Source organism: Triturus cristatus, chromosome 10 (genome assembly GCF_964204655.1).
Source record: "Triturus cristatus chromosome 10, aTriCri1.1, whole genome shotgun sequence".
In the NCBI taxonomy this organism is placed as follows: Eukaryota; Metazoa; Chordata; class Amphibia; order Caudata; family Salamandridae; genus Triturus; species Triturus cristatus.
This window is the reverse complement of record NC_140593.1, coordinates 1,055,875,974-1,055,896,963: the sequence shown is the minus strand read 5'-3', so window position 1 is coordinate 1,055,896,963 and position 20,990 is coordinate 1,055,875,974. Positions and strand designations below refer to the sequence as shown.

Genomic DNA, 20,990 nt, shown 5'->3' with positions numbered 1-20,990 from the left:
GACGAGCTGGTCTGACAGGTCATTTTTTGCGTTGTTTTTGTGTCTGTTTGTGGGCCTGTTTTCTGGTCTATGAGCCGGTTTTTACTGTTTATATCCAAATATTGCCTGCAGCAAGCTCAATACATGCAGTATTCCATACCCTGCAAAACACTTATACCATGTGTTTTTACAATATCCAATCTGCCCCATTTTGCTTAAATGGGTCTTCGCTAATGGGGCCAGTTTTAATTTGATGTCAGAGCCTTTCTTCTGATACGTTATTGTGTTTCCAGCTCTGCAGTATGTTTTCATTGGGTAAAATCTGCATTCCTACTCTGATTGAAGTATCTGTGACTGTGGAGGTAAGTGTTGAGGTAAGTGTTGATGGAAACAAAGCCATTGCACGAGTGAGCGCATTATGTAGGGGGCAGTTTCTCCACAGGGAAAACATTCTCCCCATGGAGAAATACTCAAAAACCAGCACTCTTACAAGAATTTTTTCTATCCGTAAATATGCTTTTCAGGTTGTCATAAAAAGGAACTTTAAATGTTTCCCAAGTGGACTCAAGCGAGCCTGCTGCAGCTGTCACGGTTTCTCAGGCGTACTCCACAATCTCTGTCCTTGCAAAAAAAAAAGTAGTGAATTTACATTAAGTATAGGAAAAAGACACTGTTTAAATCTGCTAGGTAAACCCACGCCTGTATGGCCAAGGAACGGGAAATGTTGGGTCATACATCTCGCCTTGTTTACTGTGAACCGTGTCACTCTGTAACATGACCTTGGCAGGTCAACGTCATTGTTCACTGCCGTTCAGTCAGAAAATTCTGCACTTTGTCTCCGAGGAATAGATATGAAAGCAATGCAAACTTCTTAGAATGCATTGAGCAGAAACAATCACGTGAATCACAGCTCAGCCAATCATATTAACGGATGGTGGTAATGTATATGCGGCAGCCCAACCTCCGCAACCACGTGACCTGGGCGAGTCTGATATGAGAGAGACACACAGAGGGTGTGACACTAGAGCTGCGAAGACCCACTGCACGGAAACGAGATGACCGTCCTTTCGTTTTTCTCCGTAGAAACCTGGACGCTGCTCATTGTGTGCCTAAGCCTTCTGTACCTGTGAGTAGAGCTCAATCGTTTCTCTGTAGCTTTGTTCAAAAGGCTAAAAAGAGTTTATTATTTATTCGAAGGCTTTAGATCTTGGGTACAGACAGTTTTAGAGCTCTCTGTTGGCCATACCTGTTGTTCCCAGTAAATCACATATAGATAGATAGAGTGGGCTTAGGGTCTTTCCCTCGCCCTTGATTGGTTGGCTTTGTTGTCTATCTCAGTTGTCTGCTCTTCAATGGTTTTAGTCCCAATTTTTATGTTTTTACTCCCTAATCATTTTGGTCTCACAGCGTTGTAAATGTATGAATGTCATCCTTCTACTGGATACTTGAGTGAGACTAATTTCTTTAATTTTAAATTTAGCACTCCTTTAGAGTGCAGGTGTTCTGCTTTTTTTCCCCTCTGCTCTTCTTTCATTCCTTCGTCTCCATCCCTGGTGCTACCCATTCTGCTCCCAGCGGCTTTTATTTATTTCCTTTCTGTATTTTTATTTCCTGCTCATACGGTTCCACGTCGTACTTCTTGTCATTTATTTATTTATTTACAAGGGCCCAGCAACTGCCAAGTGCTGCTGAACTGCTCACATTTTTCTTTGTGAGTGTACTGACGAGCAGTTTTCTTCTTCACTTTTATTTGTTTATCAGTCTAATATGATTGTCCCCTATGTTAGAACAGTAACTAACAAGCATCTGCAATGCAAGAGGTCTCGCATTAACCAAGTTTGAACTATTGCCATTGCAAATTACAATGCCTTTTATTAATGTTTTGGTTTTTAAAACATAAATAAAAGTCATTGTCATTTACAATGCCAATAGCTTCAATTCTTGCAAATGCGAGACCTATTGCATTTCAAATGCTTGTTTAAATGTTTGTGTGTGGGGGGGTTGCAAACAGAAGGTAGCAGAAGGAACACAGACGGGGAGGGTGTGGGGAAGCAAAAGTGATGGTGCGGGTGCGTGGAAGCAAACATGATGGTGCAGTGGGGGAAGGGACATGGAGGGCATAGGGAAGCAAACGATAGACAGAGCGATGTGGCGGCCAGGGGAAGAAAAGCAAATGAGCGAGAGCAACGTCAAGCTAGGGGTGAAAGCACACCCTCTACAGGTAATCTGAGCCGAGGAGCAAAGCACAGCGAGCTGGCACTTTGGAACTGGAGAACTGCTCAGTAAAGCACTCCAATACCTTCCGGTCGGGTTTGCGGTTGCGGTTGCAGGAGAGTGTGTCCAAAGCAGGGCCGGCTTTAGGGCAGTGTGACTGGTGCGGCTGCACTGGGTGCTGACCTGTGGAGGGGGCACCAAACTTAGGGGGTCTCTGTGTTTAACAATAACTTTGGATAGGAGGGATGAGGTGCACTTATGACCGGTGGTAGTGGGAAAATCCGAGGAGGTGGTTATGGGGTTTGGGCCGCCAAAAAATGATTCTCGCACCGGGTGCCGAAAGTGCTAAAGCCGGCCCTGGTCCAAAGAGACATTTTCAGCCAAAGACTTTCCTTCTTTTTTGGATGCTTTTAACAGTGGAACAAATTGAGAAAAGAGGGTAAGAGCCCTTTATTGAAGTCATGGTTTTTAGCAAATGAGCGGAGAAGCAATCCTGAAGCCTATTCATGTTTAACATAGATGTTCGTTCAGAAACGAAACACGCCGATCTAGCGGAATTCACATCACAAACCATTGACCTCCGTAAAGGCATCGCTGAGTTGCCCTCTTCTGTCTCCCACAGCCCCTGAAGAGATCCCCGTTTGCTACAAGTTAAACATGAATGGATGCCCTCATCAGCCAGGATAGCTTGACTCCAGTGGCGCAGAGTCAAGACTGATTTGCATATGACTGGGTCCAAACTGGAATGGCGAGCAGAAAACCGATGGATTTAGGCCCAGATCTCTGTACTGGGGTGAATGTATGACATTGTTCTGCATGCTGTCCATCAATTCTTGTTTTTGCATTTGTCACCCCGAGTTGGGAGGGTATGCTCAGACGTGAGTCCCTTGCTCTCCATGCCACTGGAATCAAGCTATCCTGGCTGATGAGGGCTGAAAGCCCGAAACCGGTCCTAGGATGCTTGTTTCCAGTCCAGGGAGGACCTGGCCTGGCAGTTCGGGCTGGACTGTTCCCATTGGGCGCCGGGTCAACACTGATTTGCATATGGCTGAGTCCAAACTGGAATGGCATGGTGAGCAAAAAAAACAATGGATTTAGGCCCAGATCTCTGTACTGGGGTGAATGTATGACATTGTTCTGCATTCTGTCCATCAATTGTTTTTGCATATGTTACCGGGTATGCCCAGATGTGGGTCATGTGCTCTCCATGTCACTGGAGTCAAGCTATCCTGGCTGATGAGGGCTGAAAGCCTGAAACCGGTCCTAGGATGCTTGTTTCCAGTCCAGAGAGGACCTGGCCTGGCAGTTCGGGCTGGACTGTTCTCGTTGGGCGCAGAGTCAAGATTGATTTGCATATGGCTGGGTCCAAACTGGAATGGCATGGTGAGCAAAAAAACGATGGATTCAGACCCAGATCTCTGTACTGAGGTGAATGTATGACATTGTTCTGCATTCTGTCCATCAATTGTTGTTTTTGCATCTGTCACCGGGTATGCCCAGACGTGGGTCCCGTGCTCTCCATGCCACTGGAGTCAAGCTATCCTGTTTGATGAGGACTGAAAGCCCGAAACCGGTCCTAGGATGCTTGTTTTCAGTCCAGGGAGGACCTGACCTGGCAGTTCGGGCTGGACTGTTCCCATTGGGCGCAGGGTCAAGACTGATTTGCATATGGCAGGGTCCAAACTGGAATGGCATGATGAGCAAAAAAACAATTGATTTAGGCCCAGATCTCTGTACTGGGGTGAATGTATGAAATTGTTCTGCATTCTGTCCATCAATTGTTCTTTTTGGAATTATAACAAGGACTACTGTTCCTGGCACCCATGCAAATTCAAACATGAGTGCTCAAAATATGGGGGACGACACCCCATCACTCAGTGTTTCACCCTGGCCAGCCCAGCAGAACAATAGAAGGGGTCCAGGGTGAGGGGTTAACAAGGGAACCCTGGGAGAAAAGGCAACTACTCCCATTAAGCTGAAAGCATTGTAGCCTTGGATGGTGATGTATCCGCAAAAGGTGGATGCATTGCAGCTGGAATGGGGCTTTACAGAGGGTTTTCGGATTGGGTATCAGGTCCCTAGGATGCAGAGGTGAGCTGACAATTTGTGTTCAGCCAAGGAATTTTCAGATGTTGTAGCACACAGATTGGCCAAGGAGGTGGCAGAGGGTGGAATAGCAGGTACTTATAGAGAGTTGCCGATGGTTGTTTCACCACTTGGGGTGGCCGAAGAAGACAAAAGGGGAATTTTAGCTCATTTATCATCTATTATGATTACATTACAGAAGTGGATTCCAGGGTGTTGTATGCGTCAGTAGATGATGCAGTGGCCCTGGGGAGGAGCTGTGGTCAGTGGGCTGAGTTGACAAAGTGTTACATCAAGTCGGCATTTTGGCTGCTCCCCATAAACGCCGAGGATTTTCAATTGTTGTGCATGCAGTTTGGTGGTTCCATCTATGTGGACAATGTTTTGCCGATAGGTTGTGCTATCTCGGGTGTGCTGTTCGAAGCCTTCAGTACTTTCTTGCAGTGGGTTTTCACAAAATCCAGTGGCCACAGGGCGGTGTCACGCTGTCTAGACGGTTTTTTGTTTGTGGGCAGAAAGTACTCGGGTGATTGCTTGAAGGCTCTGCAGCATTTCCAAAAGATGGCAGAAGTTTTTGGGGTTCCGTTGGCACCAGAAAAGACGGAGGGTCCACGGGTGGTGTTAACATTCCTGAGCATTGATTTGTACACAGTTTCGATGGTGGCAAGGTTACCACAGGCCAAGGTGAATGAGATGCAGGTGTTTTTACTGGAGGTGATGGGGGAAAGAAAGATTGAGCTGCGCAAGGTGCAGAAACTTCTGTGATCCCTAAATTTTTCATGCTGAGTGGTGCGAGCAAGGCAAACTTTTTGCTGGCAACTGGGCATGCTCATGTCTGGAATGAATTTGCCGCACCATAGGGTCAGGATTTCTATGGCAGTCAGGGCGGATTTGGGAGTATGGAGGACGTTCTTGACTGATTTTAATGGAGTGCCCATAAACTTTTTGGGTAATAACTCAGTTTGGCAAATGTAGATATTCTCGGACATGGCGGGCGCTCACGGTTTTGGTCTTTTCTGGAATGGTCGTCAGTCGCCGAGTGTTGGCCAGAGCATTGGGTATGTCAAGGGTGCAGCATCACCTTCTTGGAATTCTTTCCCTTGTTAGTGGTGCTACATCTGTGGGAAGGTGAGTTGGTGAACAAAACAGTATTTTTTCATGTAGATAACGTGTGTGTGTGTGTGATCAAGCTTGTTAACAGACAGAGGGCCAGGGACTTACGGGTGCTGCGACTGTTGCGACACTTTATGCTGACGTTTTTATGTTAGAATTTTGTGTTCAGGGTGCTTCATGTCCCGAGAGCTCAAAATGACATTGCGGATGCTTTATCTCATTCACAGTGGCAGTGTTTTTGCCCACTGGCACCTGGAGCGGACGCAGTCAAGATGCCGCTACCGGTCAAGGTCTGGCAGATGGGCGAATGAGGGTCATCAGCCTGGTGGAGGGAGTTTTAGCGGCATCCACAAAGAGGAGTTACGGGCTGGCGTGGACCGGTTTCTGGGCCTTTGAGGGAAATGTACCACAGGGATGGGATCGGGATCCAGAGGAGATAAGAAGGAGAGTGTTACGTTTTGTACTTTTCTGTATTGACAAGGATTTGTCACCCACCATGATCGGGGGAAAACTGTCCCTGCCGGGACGAGATCTTAGGTCAGATGTTGAAGGGTTGGAGCAAACAAAGGAGTGGGAGAAGGATGGCACCAAGGGAGGCCATCGCTTTTGATTTGTTGGGGGAACTGCTAGCGGTCCTATCCGAATGTTGTTATGGTGAGTTTGAGTTAGCTACTTTCAGGCTTTTCATGGTGTGGATGTTATTTTGGGGCCTTTTAATTTTCAGAACTATTGGGGTCAGCAAGGACAACAGGTTTACTGCTAGATGATGTGCGCATGAATCCGGGGCATTTGGGGATATGGTTGTGTCGTTCCAAAATCAATCAACAGGGCAGGGGGAAGTGGGTTTGGTTGAGTGAAGGGCAACAGTGTGCCCGGTGCAGGAATGGCAGCGTTTTTTGACTTGTAGGATCAAGGAAATATTTTGTCACCAAGGCGGGAGGCCAACGTTGGCGTCCCAGCTAGTGGCAGTGATACGCATGGGGCTTTGCCATTTGGGTAGAGATCCGGTGGCTTTCAAAACCAATTCTTTCAGGATATGGGCAGCGACAGAGGATGCAAGCCTGGGGTGGGGTTGGGAGCGTATACGTAGGATTGGTAGGTGGCAGTCCTGTTGTTGCAAGTATTATGTCGGAAAATGATTGCAAAGAGGGCCTGGCTATACAGGTGAAGGGGGCACGGGGTGAGAGGAGAATGAATCTGGAGATGCAGGCTAACGCTGTTTCTCTTTCTAACGCATGCTGTGTGAGCGGTCCAACGGCCAAGACGGTGACCTGGATTATGGGACATTCTTTGGTTCATTGGGCAGTAAAGTATACGGACCAGCAAATATACGGCAGGAACCCTAGGACTGCACAGCAGCCAGCACAAAGTGTTATGGTGGGGGAGAGTGGAATGCGATGGGGAAGTTTGCTACCCTGATTGACAAAGCTGGGGCTGTAAAGGGGTTGCCTGGACATGTTGCTAAATCATGTGGGGGAAAACGATTCGGTGAGATTATCTGGTTTGACACTCTTGCAGCACATGCAGAGGGATCTTGATGCCATCAAGCAGAATTTTTCCGGGACTTGCATCATATGGACGGAATTTGTGCCACGTTGCAGCTGGCGGGGAGCAATACGGCATGGAGTAATAGACAAAGCTCGCAGAAAAGTAAACAGGGCAATGAGAATTTTTTGTGCAGGATTGCGGATTACGGTGATCTCTGCTGGGGGAATTCGTGAGGAGGAAGCATGCTTGTTTCATGACGATGTAGTACATTTGTCAAGAAGGGGGAATGCATTTTACAAGATGGAGCTGAGGGACACTGAGTTGACTGTGGCATGATAACATATGGCGCAAGAGAGATCACTAATGAACGAAGTTTGGTTGAGTGGAAAGTGGGGGGGGGTAGAAAAACACCCTACGGGGTTTATTCTGGGTGGCATAAGTCTTGGGGGTGGAAAGTCACATGTAGGCTCATCCACACCCTTGGGGGGAAGAATGGTGCCCAGGAGGAAAAGCCAAGGACATTACCTTGTTTATGTTTATGTTTGTGCAATTTTTAAAGCGCGCAACTACCCAAAGGTGTCTCGGCGCTCAAGGGACGGAAATGGTGCTAACAGCAAGTAAATCAAGGTGAAAAAAGCCAGGTTTTCAGTTTCTTCCTAAAACTCAAGAGGGTGGGAGCAGTTTTGACATGACTAGGCAGTGTGTTCCAAATTTTTGCTGTGGAGACCGTAAAGCATCTGTCACCCCAATTGACCTTCCTGGTTCGTGCCACTTTGAGTAGGTGAGCTGAAGAGGAACGGAGTGTTCTGGAGTGTTCAAGAGGGCGAAAAGCACTTCTGAGAAACTGTGGGCCAACATTATTAACTGCTTTGTACGCGATGCATAGTGCCTTAAACTTTGTCCGGCTTCTGACTGGGAGCCAGTGTAGATGTCTGATGTGTGGTATAATAGATTTAAACTTCGGGATTCCCAGTAAAATTCGGGCTGACGCATTTTGAACTAATTGTAGTCTGTTTAGGACCTTTTCCTGGGCATTCATCAAGAGGGCATTGCAGTAATCCGTTTTCGAAAAAACCAAGATACTGATTAAAGTTTTGCCAGCTGAAGGTGGGAGGTATGGCAATAACTTTTTGATCATTTTTAAAATGAAGAAGGATGAGGAAACCACAGAGTTGACGTGGTGGACAAACGTCAGTTTGTTGTCAAAAATAACCCCAAGGTTGCGAACCTTAGTAACTGGTTCAGGGGGGGGTCCCATCTCCGGTGGCCACCATTGAGGGGACCAGACAGGCTGCAGTTTCCCGAATGTCATCACCTCTGTTTTATCAGAATTTAATTTGAGAGAGTTTGATGACATCCAGGAACTGATGGCCCGCATACCCTCTTGAAAATTTGCAGCAACCGCTTGGCCGTCGTTATGTATCGACAACACGAGTTGAGTGTCGTCCGCGTATGTGGTAAGGGCGATTCCGTAAGATTTTATTACCCTTGCCAAGTCCGAAACATAAATGTTAAATAGTGTCGGACTTAGCGATGATCCTTGTGGAACACCACATGGGAGGGTGAAGGAGTGGGAGATGAAATGGCCCATTTTTACTTTTTGCGAACGATCGGCAAGGAAAGCTGTAAGAAGTTGTTTAGCTTTATTTTGAATTCCAAAGGCTGAGACACGGTCAATCAAAATTGCATGATTGACCGTGTCGAAAGCTGCAGAAAGATCCAATAGAATTAGTACAGCCGCTCCTCCAGTGTCAAGTATCATCCTAATTTCATCTGCAGCTTTTAATAATGCAGTCTCTGTACCATGACCCTGTCGAAACCCAAATTGGGTGTCGTCCAGTAGGTTGTTGTTATCAATGAATTTTGATAGTTGAGTGTTCATGATATTTTCAAAAATTTTTGCAGGGAATGGAAGACATGCAATGGGTCGGTAGCTAGCAGGAAGGAGGGGATCAAGGGTGGGCTTTTTAAGTAGCGGTTTGATAATGGCCTTTTTCCAGACTGACGGATAGATGCCCGTCGTAAACATAGCGTTACAAATGTTTGTCAAGGCAGGCGAAACAGCTTCCGGAATTAAATTGAGGATAGCAGGGGGGCAGGGATCTAGGGGTGATCCTGATTTGGTAGCCAAGACAAGTCGATGGACTTGTTCCTCCGTAACAGCTTCAAAAACCGGGAAGCTAGGTGTGTGGATATTTGAGGGTGAACTCATGGTGGTTGTGGAAGAAGCGTGAGTGAAGGCTGAAAAGATGGCCATAACTTTGTCTGTGAAAAAATTAGCAAGGGAATCACAAAGTGATTGGGTTCCTTCGAAGTGAGAGGCAGAAGGGTTGGAGAGGTGGGTAACTACCTGAAACAGTTTTTTTGATGAATTTTTGGCTAGGTTGATTTGGGAAGTGAAATAGAGAGATTTTTCGGCAGCTATCAGCTCTTTGTATTTGGAGAGGGCGCATTTGTACACTAATTTGTCAGTAAGGTTGTAATGACGGCGCCAGTGCCTTTCCAAATTTCTGCAGTGTTGTCTCTGCAATCGCAGAGATTCCGTAAACCAGGGAGCCGAGGGGCATTTTCTGTTACGGTTAAAGGTTTTTAGAGGAGCTGCGTTGTGACAAGCCGTATTTAGACTGTTGAGATAATTGATGGAGGCTAGTGAGGGATCATTGTCAGTGATGATGATATTATCAGACAGTGAAGCCGCGAGAAGGGAAGGGTTGACATTTTTCCAGTTTCGGTAAGTGATAGGAGAAAAAGAAGTGGACGAGGATGGAGGGGAAGTTAATTTTATAGAAAAAATGACAGCCGCGTGGTCAGTCCATATAAGCGGAATCACTTTGGAAACAGAAATATGAGGGTTGCTGGTAAATAACCCATCTAGAGTGTGTCCCGCTTTGTGAGTTGGCTGATTAACTATTTGATGAAGGCCGGCCGCTGCTACGTCGTTAATTAGTGCCAGGGTATCAGGGTCAGAGATGGATTCCAGATGGAAATTGAAGTCGCCCAGTATGATAAAGTGAGGGGCTCCTGCTGAGGCTTCAATTAGGTTGTTTAAGTTATTGAGGAATTTGGGTCTGGACCCTGGGGGGCGGTAGAGTAGAATACCTGTAAGTGATTGTTTAACTGATAGACTAATGGTGAAGGAAAATGCCTCGCACTCGGTGTGATTGGCTTCGGTTGCTTTAACTTTGTAAAGATTTTTGTAGATAATGGCTATTCCACCACCCTTTTTATTAGTTCTGTCAAGCTTATAGACGCAATAGTTTTCCGGGATGGCTGCTTTGAAGTCTGGGCCTGAAGAGTCGTCACCCCAGGTTTCAGTGATGAATAACAGATCTAAATTGTGAGTCTCTATAAGTTCTAGGATTTCGAATTTGTGCTTGGAAACTGAACGCACGTTGGTAAGTGCTGCTAGAACATGAGGGGAGGAAATAATAGGGAGGGTAGTAGCGGTGCAAAGAGAACATTTGTGAGGACCGATACTAGGGTTAGAGTATAATAAATGAGGTACACAATGAGGTGCATCTGTAGACATATTTATTGCACAGAGTTGGTTGGCAGTATATTTGTATGTGCTTACGTTTTGGGCGGTAGCTGGCCTCTCCGGGGCCGGGGGAATGAGCCTCGCCCCGGTCTCGACGCGGACGAGCGCAGACGAGCTTGCCTTAAGCGCGCCTTCGGCGCGCAATCGGCGCGCCCGCTGCGCTCGTCCGCTGCGCTTCCGGTAGTGAAGCATGTTATATCCTGGGTGATGGGGGGGGGGCGTGGCCAGCGCGAGTGGGCGTGTCCCACCACAACCAGCGGCAGCGAGTGTCAGCTGAGCTGGAGGTCGCTGTGTCCACGTCAGGCCGTGGGTGAGTGCAGATTTAAAATAAACAATAAGCAATCAGTCACACCAAATTTTTTAAAATTGCTGTATGGGAAGGCTGTAATGAGAAATTACGTTTGGGGTTGAAAGTTGGTGTGAGAAGTGAGTGGACATGTGATGTTGAGGTATTTTGCCTATAACGTTTAGGTCAATGGTTAATAAAGTTGTTGATGCACAACTATATTCTAATAAATTGGCCTTTCACACTATTCATGGATCATGGAGTGTTTGTTGTAGCACGATGACGGCCCCCAGGGAAAGAAGGACACAGACTAGTCTTTCCCTGGGGGAGTTCGTGTCCAAACAGGACATGGGTGAAGATAGGTAGCTCAGGAGGGAAGGGACGGGTCAATTAATTTGAATTTAAGAGTCTGGAGAGGCGCGACCTGCCTCTTCCGGACACTGTGCATCACCAGGGTAGAGTTTATTAGAAAGGGAAGCCATTGAATGTGTCTGCCCATCCACCCTATAATCTGAAGTGGTCAAGGGGTGGGGGACTTGTTTTAATGTTACAGTGTTTCTTCTGCCAAAATTAGGACGGGTTGCAGGGTTAGCAGGTGGGGTGGAAGTCTTGGAGGTGGAAAGTCACATGCAGGCTCTTCCACACTCTTGGGGGGAAGAAGAACGGTCGGTAGGAGGAAAAGCCGGGAGCGCTACCTTGTTATGGGAGGATGGAATGAGAAATGACATTTGGGGTTGAAAGTTGGTGTGAGAAGTGAGTGGACGGATGATGTTCGAGATTGTGCCTTAGCTATAAAGTTGATGTTAATGGTTAATAAAGTTGTTGATGCGCAACCATGTCCTAATAAATTGGTCTTTCACGCTATTTATGGGTCATGGAGTGTTTGTTGTAGCACGATGTCGGCGGCACGTTCGGCCGGAGGACGGATTTGGCATGCAGCCACTGTGCCTAAGGCGAACTGCTGAGGTGCTGGCAGGGTCATCACTGGACACCCTTGATTCCTCACCCCTCTTCCCAGACATTGCAGGCCACGGTTAAGTGCAGGAGCGGAAGGGGGCTCCTTACCGTGTCCCGCATTGTGTGAGCCTACTTCTGTAGGCGCTGAGGGTGCGGCCCTCCCTCCTTCCCTTTTGCTTCTTCGGGTGCAGGGCCTATTAAAACATTTAGACATGGCCCAGATGCCTTTAAGCAACTTGCCTTGCAGCTTGTACATTTTCAGGATAAAGTTACTCTTTGTTTAATACATGAAGCATCGATGTCCTGCTTGCATAGGGAAAGCGGGATTTAAATGGTAGGCTTGTGGACTTGTGAGAGGCACTCCTGGCTGACTTGGATCCCCTTTTGATTCAGGCCCAAACGACCTTTGGCATTCTGGAAATGACCCTCCCAAGATTTTTGGCATATGAGAGCTCTGGTACAATTTTAAAGTGCCAGCCCTGGCTGGTGTGCAGCACTTTTTGGAATTAGTGAGGAGCATTTGCTGGGAACACAACGTGTACTGCATGGAAGGGCTTTGGAGGTCGGACTAACATTTCAAGCACATTTTGATGCTTGGGATGCAGCTACCACTCCTGGACTCAATGGTGGAGGACATTTTTGATAGTGAAGAGGTCGACTGGCTTGCGTCTGGGTGGTTGAAGTTCGTCTTGGTTGGAGGATATGGACAGAGGACCCTGGGTCATCGAGGGTTTGTCTCTGTCACACTGGCATCCTACACAGTTATGGTGGATGGTACTTTGATTCTCCTGGGTGTGCCATGGGGGTACCACTAACCCAGTGGGTTCCCCCTCCCCACCCGCCTTCTTTCTTTGCAGCTGCTGGGCATGTGCATCGATGTCTGCTAAGAGGTTAAAACTACCCAAAGGCACAAGCATTGCTGTGCTTCTCCAGCACACCTCCAAGTCTAGTGCCCCGGATGTGGTGGAGATAACAATGGTGGCTCCTTCTCAATCAGCCATGCCAGACGGGCAGCTTTGGAGACCAAGGCTGACATTTGCAAAATGCTTAAAGAATTCCTTAAGGGCTTAGGGGGGAAACAAAAAGAGTTCCTCAGTGCAGTCAATACAACTGGATCAGAACTTGCCGAAGTTTGAGCATAGGGTGGACAACCTCAAGACAATGATGCCAGACGAGAAGTACGAATCAGATGTTCCTAATACTAGGGTCCATGAGCCTGAATGACGCTATTAACTACTGCAAGATAAAATAGACGAGAATAAAAACAGGTTCCACAGAAATATTGTCCACTTTCAAGGGGTATTGGCGTCTGTGGCTGCTTTGGAGCTGTAGAGATATGTCTTGGGTCTTTTCCGCTCCCTGCTGGTTGCATCGCAGGAACAGATTGAACTTGACTGTGTTCACAGGGTTACAAATGCTTACTAAATTTGCAATAAACTCACCCCATGTGTTCTGGGCCGAGTAAATGTTTTCCGTATTAAGGAGGACATTTTGAAGGCAGTTCTGGACAAAGAAACGCTGGTCTCCCAAGGCTCAATGTTGCACCTTTAACAGGACATATCAACATACAACTTGATGAAGCGCAAGTCATTTAAGCCTGTAATGGACCACCTCCAGAGCCTTAACATTTCTCATTGTTGTGGATTCCCCTCTGGGATCCTTTTTCGCTACCAGGACAAGCCCACAGCGCTCTCTTCTGTGGATGAAGCCCTGTGGCTGTTGAGAACGGTGTCTGCAAAGGGAGATATCACTGGATCTCAGGAGCTGACCCACTCTGCGTGGAAGACGCAACGTTCTCTGAGATTAAAGCAACATGAGCAAGAAGTATCACAAAAATATGAGCAATGCATTGTTGATGGACACAAAGGAACTTTGATGACAAATTCTTCTGGTGCAGAATGTAGTACGAAGTTGATATAACCTAATTAATTATGTTGTCCCCCATTTCCCCCTCTTATTTACATAGGGGAGAAGATGTAACCTTACAGCTAAAGTGGTCGACCTCGAAACTAGGGAACCGGGTTTGAGTCTCGGCTACGGCGCTCAACATCCTGTGATTCTGTTCAAATCATGTAATATCCCCGTGCCTAACACAAATGAATGTGTCCATCAGTAACAAAACTGGTGCTCATGTAAAGCGCTCTGATACCTGATATCCTCGGGTCTAGTTTGCGCTATAAAAACTCTAAAAAAATATATATATAGATATGTGTGGGTATGTTCATCTGCTCCTCCATTATTACAGCTTTATTTTTCAGAATGGATGGGATGTGGCGCCGGATACCATTGGGGGCTAGCTCCTCACTTTTTCTTCCCTTAGACGGTTTGCCTCTTTAGAGGGGTTGTGGTAGGGAAGCATCGTGGTGGTTTTTGAGTGTGTTTTATTATGCTTCGTTATTCGTCAATTTGGTTTTCATATTCATTTTTGCTTTTTTATGGGTTATGCTGATGAGGGCTGAGGGAGAAATGGCTTGGTTCCAGTTGGTTGAAAAGTTGTTGATGTTTTTTTCATGTTGGTATTGTCCTTTTTTTGTTATTGTTTTTATTATTTGTTTTTTTTTGTTCATTGTGTGCAATCCACCGGGTGGAAGATAATGATCTGGGTCCTGAGGCATTTTCCCACATGGGTGCCCATCTACAGTGTTTCTTTGTTTTTTTTCCCCTTCATGGCAGTTTATCCTATGCTAAATTTTATGGTCTGTCAATGTCCAGGACCTTAACTCCGCTTGTAAGCGTAAAGCTTTATTCTGCTGGCTATCCTCTGGGGGTGCTGATGTAGTCCTGCTCCAGGACACTCACCTGCTGGCAAACAATGTCTCCAGGCTCAAGTCACACCTTTTCCCTGTCAATTTAATTCTTCTGCTTTTAATAAAACCAAGAGGGTGACGATTCTCATTCGGTTGGTCGTACATCTAAGGGTGACCTCTTCGCGTAGGGCTAGTGAAGGCAGATGGGTAATGATTCACGCTTCTGACAATATTACCAGCTACACCATAGCTTCCATTTATGGCCCCAATGACCACAAGGCTCCCTTCTTTTCTGATTTGTTCCCGGCCATGGCAACTGCTCCTGGCCATTTATATTATACTAGGAGGGGATTATATTGCAACCTTAGACCCAACCTTAGATCAATCGCCCTCCTTATGGGGGGTGTCCCATCCTCTGCATCTTTGTCTCATGGCATGACCGACTTGAATTTAGTGGACGTTTTGCACCATCGTCACCTCAGGATCTGGATTATTCTAACTTTTTGAATGTTCATAAATCTTATTCCTGTAATGATTTCTTTTTTACCCCTACCACCCTGTTGTCTAGAGTGGAGGATGCAACTATTGGGTCCCAAGTTTTGTCAGATCACGCACCCGTCACGTTGTCTGTCGCTTTTTAACCTGCCACCGTGGCTGCCGTGACCGTATCACCCTTGGAAAATGAACGAGATCATTTTTTGCAATCTGGTGCTCCATTCCAACATTAGAGAGGTGCTTTAACGTTATTTCTCTGAGAAGTTTTCTGATTATCTCTCTTGGGTCACAATTTGATTTGGGACGCTACCAAGGCAGTGATATGGGTAGAGTTTATAACACATACCACTGCCTTTTTCTCTTTCCTTAGGCTCCAACTGATGGAACTAGAAGATGCAATCCCTAAATTAGACAAGGAACATAAACAAACAACCATGCGTCTTGCCTATAGGAAACTAATCAAAGCAGTCCAGTTCAAGGCTCTGCATGAGAAATTAAATTTGGATTAACAGCAGAGTCATTGTTCTCAGTCTGCCCTTCCCCTTCCCTTGTACATACCTTAATCACATTGTACATATTACGCACTCAACTGTATCACTGAGCACGATATGTCACTTGATCACTGTTCACCTTGAAACTCCACTTTTGTTGATAGCCCTTTATTCAAGTATGGGTAACTGATAAATGATGCAATTTATATAAAACAACTGTTTATCCATCCAACGGTTCTTTACCGTGAGTTCCTTATGATTAAATTGGTTTTGGTGTTACATGTGAGGATTACATATAAGAAATAAGATAATTGATTTACGTGTACAAGAAATGAGCTAGGCATACCCGACAGAACCATTGTTTTTTCTTTAATATATGCCCAGGTTCTGAGGGACACAGGGTCACCCCATTGTTTTCGTGGCTTACAGGATTATGCAAGGCTGGGCCAAGAACTACATAAAGGTGATCACTGCAGAGGAGAGCTCATATTTGTTTCCCGATATGAATGTTTGCAATGCCTTTTTCTCCTTTTACAGGAAACTGTACTGAGGGGAAACATTAGATTCAGTTAAGCAGGATGATTATTTAGCACCCCTCCGAATTCCCGATGTTCCTGGTGAAATTGGAAAGGAGCTGGATTCCCTCATTACGGGGGAGGAGGAGGTGAGGGCCACCATTAAGTCCCTGCCGAATAATACAGCTCTGGGACCCAATGGGTTCCCCAATTCTTTTTACAAGTTCTTCAAGGAGTTGTTGGACCCTCAACTGAATCTGTTAAAGGTCTTTAATTCTTTCCTCACCACTGGCTCAGTTACTCCAACTAAGATGGAGTCTACGATCTCTATGATACTGGATGAACATGGGTCGTATAGACCAATTGCACTTCTGAACAGTGACCTCAAAATATTTACTAAGATTTTGGTGAATTGCTTGGCCGGGGTCTGGCCCACCCTCACATCCTCACTTCAGAGTGGTTTCATTTGGAATAGATAGACTGGAGACAAAATCTGACTAGCGATTATTGCTATTGAATGGGCCATGAGAGACGGGGTGCAGATGCTTCTCCTGTACTTATGTGCAGAGAAAGCATTCCACTGGGTGGACTGGTCATTTCTGACCAAGGTTCTGTACCTGGCAAGGTTAAGTCCACGATTGCGGTCTTATATTTTGGCGAATTTTGTGATATCATCGTATAGGATTAAGACTTGAGATATTCTGTTCTGTCCAATATTGCTATGCAGGGACACCCGTCAGAAGTGTCCCTTGTCCCCGGCATTGTTTACCCACTGTGTTGAACCCCTTGGAAGGTTCATGTGAACCCCGATATATGGGGGCTCTCTATGGGTGAAACACAACTAAAGATTACAATGTTCACAGAAGACACACTGTTTCCTGACTGACCATGTTACTTCCTCTGATGCACTTGAGACTACTCTGAGTGCATTTAGTGGCATGTCATCAAGGATCGGCGATCATTATCGCTAAGCGCACTTAGCGCTAGGATAATTATCGCAGGCTAACATGGATTTTTATTGCTTAGATAGCGTGCTATTAGCAACGCTTATCTCAAAAGCGATAAAAATCCTAGCGCTAACTGCCAAACGTGAGATTATCGCTGGAAATCCAGCGATAATCTCACAAAGTTTGGCGTCAGCTTGATGATAGGGCAAGGCAAACTTAGCCATGATATCCACCTTCCATAGGATATCATGGCTAAGTCAGTCTAGAAGCAGGCGTAAGGAAAGTAGCGATAACAGGGGTTATCACTACTTTTCTTGCCACTATGCTTCTTAGCGTGGGGCTTGATGATAGGAGAAATGTCGCTTAGCGACATTTCTCCAGTCATGTCAGGGCAGGAATGCCCACTTTGCATCTCATTAGAGATGCAAAGCTGGGCGTTCAGAATTCAGGCGCTAATGCCATGTTTCACGCGATAGCGTGACCTTGTTGATTTGGCTATAAAATTATCGCTGCTTTTCACCCGAAAACGGATGCAAAAGCGGCGATACTTTTTTATCACCTCGTTGATGATATGCCTCCTCGTGAAGTTTGTGGATTCCAAATTAATTATAGGAAATCGACCTGTATGGGGGTGGGTTCCATGTCATCTATTATGGAACAATGAGTTGAGTCCAGAGGTTTTGCATAGGCCCCTACTGACTTTCAGTTTTTAGGGGTGTCTATTCCGGAAGACCCTTTGTATGTCATTCTTTTTATTATTACTCCTCTTTTGGACATTCTTTTCAAGGACCTCTATAGTTGGGATTGGATAGAGATCTCTTGAATGGGCACAGTCAACTGCCTCAAAGTGTACTTTAAAAAACGACTTCTCTACATTATTAGGGTTCTCCCACTTCGGATGCCAAAAGATTGGGGTTCCCCTGATTCAGAGGAAGCTGTGGTCCTTTATATGGAACGATAAGCCCCCTAAGGTGGCTAAGGCAGCTCTGAACCATACTTCGTGGAAGGGCAGGTTTGGGGTCCCAAATGTAGCTCGTTATATCATGGTCGCCCAGTTTGTTCTGGCGCTGGACTGGATCTCTGATCCCCCTAAGCTCTAGGTCCGATTGGAACAGCTTTCATGTAAACTCCCACTTAAACACTTGCCATGATTACCACTCCACAGCTTCCCCTCTGTCAGCACTTTGTTGTCCTCTACCTTGTCAACTCAGACCATTGGAGACAGGCCACCCATATGTGTCAGTTTAAGTTGTACCTGTCCCCGCACACCCCAGTTCTTGGTATTCCAGACTTTTCCCCTGGTATGTTGAATGGGAGTTTCAGCAGGTGGAATAGGGGTGCTGACCTCACCTTTCAAGATTTATACTCAATTGGGTGCCCAAGACTAAAAACTAGTGTGCGGTTGTCTGTTCATTACATCTTACCGACCTGTATAGAGGGACACAGTTGACCCATTGGGCTTGCCAGGCCACCACTCTCCAGGGAAGGACTCGGGTGACACATTTGTTGGAGGATATTTTAAGTGGTAGGGACAGAAGGAAAGTGAGTTAATGTTCTTATAGAGCCCTGGAACACCCTCTGGATACTGTTATTATAGGGTTCAGTAACCCACCATGGGTCTAATATGATATGAGGGTGTCACTATCTACCTGAATGTATATCTTTGTAAATTAATGCATGATATTTAGTAGTGTGTGTGTGTATGTATAAAAGTATGTTTCCTTTTTAAAAGAAAAAGCAGTGACTGGACAATAAATTATTGAGTATTGTTGTTGTGTAGTGTGAAGTAAGATTGCTAACCTACACCACTTCCCCTGAGTAGGTATTGGACTGCTTTGCTTCGCAGCCCTGAGATAGTCAAGCACTACAATGGAGTACTTGGTTCCTACTAAAGAGGCAATTGTGGGCCTATTACTTCTGAGGTACTCACATCCTTTGCAACTAATAACCCAAATATCTTACGGGGAATAGAGAACAAACACCTTTTGGAGGGTGTTCAAGGTTTAAAAAGTGGGAGACCCCATTAAAATCTATCCAGGCATGTTGTTTGCTGGTCAGCTAAATAACAGTAAAAAGAGGGTAACAAACACCAAATGTTGGTGAGTCAACAGGTATACTATGTATACTGCATGTTGCCAAAGGTTACATCCATTATCACTTGTCCAATGTTAGAAAATTAGGTGCAGGTTTAAGTTGCTGTATTACTTCCATTACACAGTGGAATGCCTATCGCACACTGTCACAATCATTGGATTATGTCATTGTTGATGTCATCTGTGATGTCATTAACAATGTCATTTGAGATATCAGTGATGCCATCAATGATGTCATTTAACATGTCATGAGTGATCTAATATCTGAATTTATAACAGTGCACGATGGTGTGCAAGTTATAGCTAGGTCACTAAACTATAACTTGAGAATTTTGGTGTTTTTTTAAATTTTTAAATGTTAGTTCTTAACCTGTAGTTTTTCAATTAATTAAAAAAAATCATGTTAAGCTCTTATTACTATACTCAGCTATAACGTCTCATGGTTTTGTTTCTGTGATTTTTTGTGGTATTTTTTATCATATTCTAAGTTGGGTAAACACCCAGCTGCCTCAGTAAACCAGCCCCCAACCCCCTGGGCAGTCACCCAATCCACTGTGCCAGGCCCTGTGTTCAACATATGCTAGCGACCTATGTCCAACTCTCCTCAGATGGTCAAACGCCCACTGTGAATGGCGCAGGCTATGGCAGTGAGGGTATGCCACCCGTGTAAAGTTTGTGCAGGGCCTGGCTGTATGCCAGCCCTTTGGCCAAAACCCAGTTGAAAACCTACAAGATACTCCACACGGACAGCCAAAACCCCTCTGCACACTGCTTTCTGTCATACCCAGCACAGGCTTGGCCCGGTACCCAACCCACTGCAGGTGGCCAACCTCCACTGCTCACATCCTGCAGCCTTTACAATAGTGGTTGGATGCAGGGTCTGGTCTATGGCCAAACACTTCTACTTAAAAAAAAATGTTTTTCCTTCAACACACAACTGGTATCAGTAGTGCAGTATCATAGGGGCGGACTCAATGGGTACCACAGTACCGGGTGCAGGTACCGCAGTACTAACATCCAAAAATAAGTATTTTATTCAAGATTTTAACTTAAAAGATGGTCCCATAAGGACTCCCCACATGGCCCTGGAAGCTGTGGGTGTGATTACCTTCCCCCACTTGTGTTGTCTTTATTTTTTTTTCAGGAATAATGGAATGAGTCCCTGGGTACTGTAATGGCAACTGCATAATTTTCTTCAATGTTTTGACCAGCCAATATGATCATTCGGTACCACAGTACTGATATGACGGACTGGAGCAGAAGCTCCCGCTTCCAATCAAAGGAACACATTTAAAAAAAAATTGATACGCCTACAGTACCAAATGTCCAGCTATCTCTAACTTTTCATCTCCTTCATCAGCCAACCCAAACCCCTCTTTAAACGCAAATTTCTTGAAAACTGCTGACTAGATTTACATCAAATGACAAAAATCACACAGCCAATTTTCCTGTATCAAAAAACAAAGTTTCCTATTGGAATTAGCATGGAAAATCACACTTTTGGGACACTCCTTTTTCTGGTCCCCACGTGCAGCATCAGTGTAAAGCTTTTTATGAATATGCCAAAGGGATTGATTTTTTTTTTAGAATGTTTTGTGCACATTCTTCACCCAGCACCAATTGTATTAAGAAAACAAAAATGCCTTTCCTATGATATTAGAGACCTAACTATAACTATACATTAACAATCGTTCTGTGTGTGTGTGTGTGTGTGTGTGTGTGTGTGTGTGTGTGTGTGTGTGTGTGTGTGTGTATAGATGACGATGAACATCTTACTTTATGATAAAAAAAAGTACAAATTCATTTAAAAAACAAAGGTAAAGTGACATTATATTTAGGTGATAATGTCAGTTAAAACATACTGTTTTAAACTAACAAAACCACTGAAATTCACCAGTTACAGTTATCTCAAGTAACTATAACTCGCACCCTCGCCATGCACTGCTAATTATCTCCCACATTACGTCATTAATGACCTGTTCTATGACATCATTGATACAATTACTGCGACATCTGAATCATTGATGTCAACACTGTGCATG

At 45.3% G+C, this 20,990-nt stretch overlaps 1 pseudogene across 1 annotated transcript in view; it reads left to right on the top strand.

Moving 5' to 3' along the window:
- Positions 1 to 953: 953 nt before the first annotated feature.
- The window catches only part of LOC146796554 (cytochrome P450 3A5-like), a 152,356-nt pseudogene continuing 132,319 nt past the window's right edge, over positions 954 to 20,990 (top strand). The window contains exon 1 of the transcript XR_014969636.1: positions 954 to 1,105. The product of XR_014969636.1 is annotated as a cytochrome P450 3A5-like (transcript). The remainder of the gene's footprint in view (positions 1,106 to 20,990) is intronic.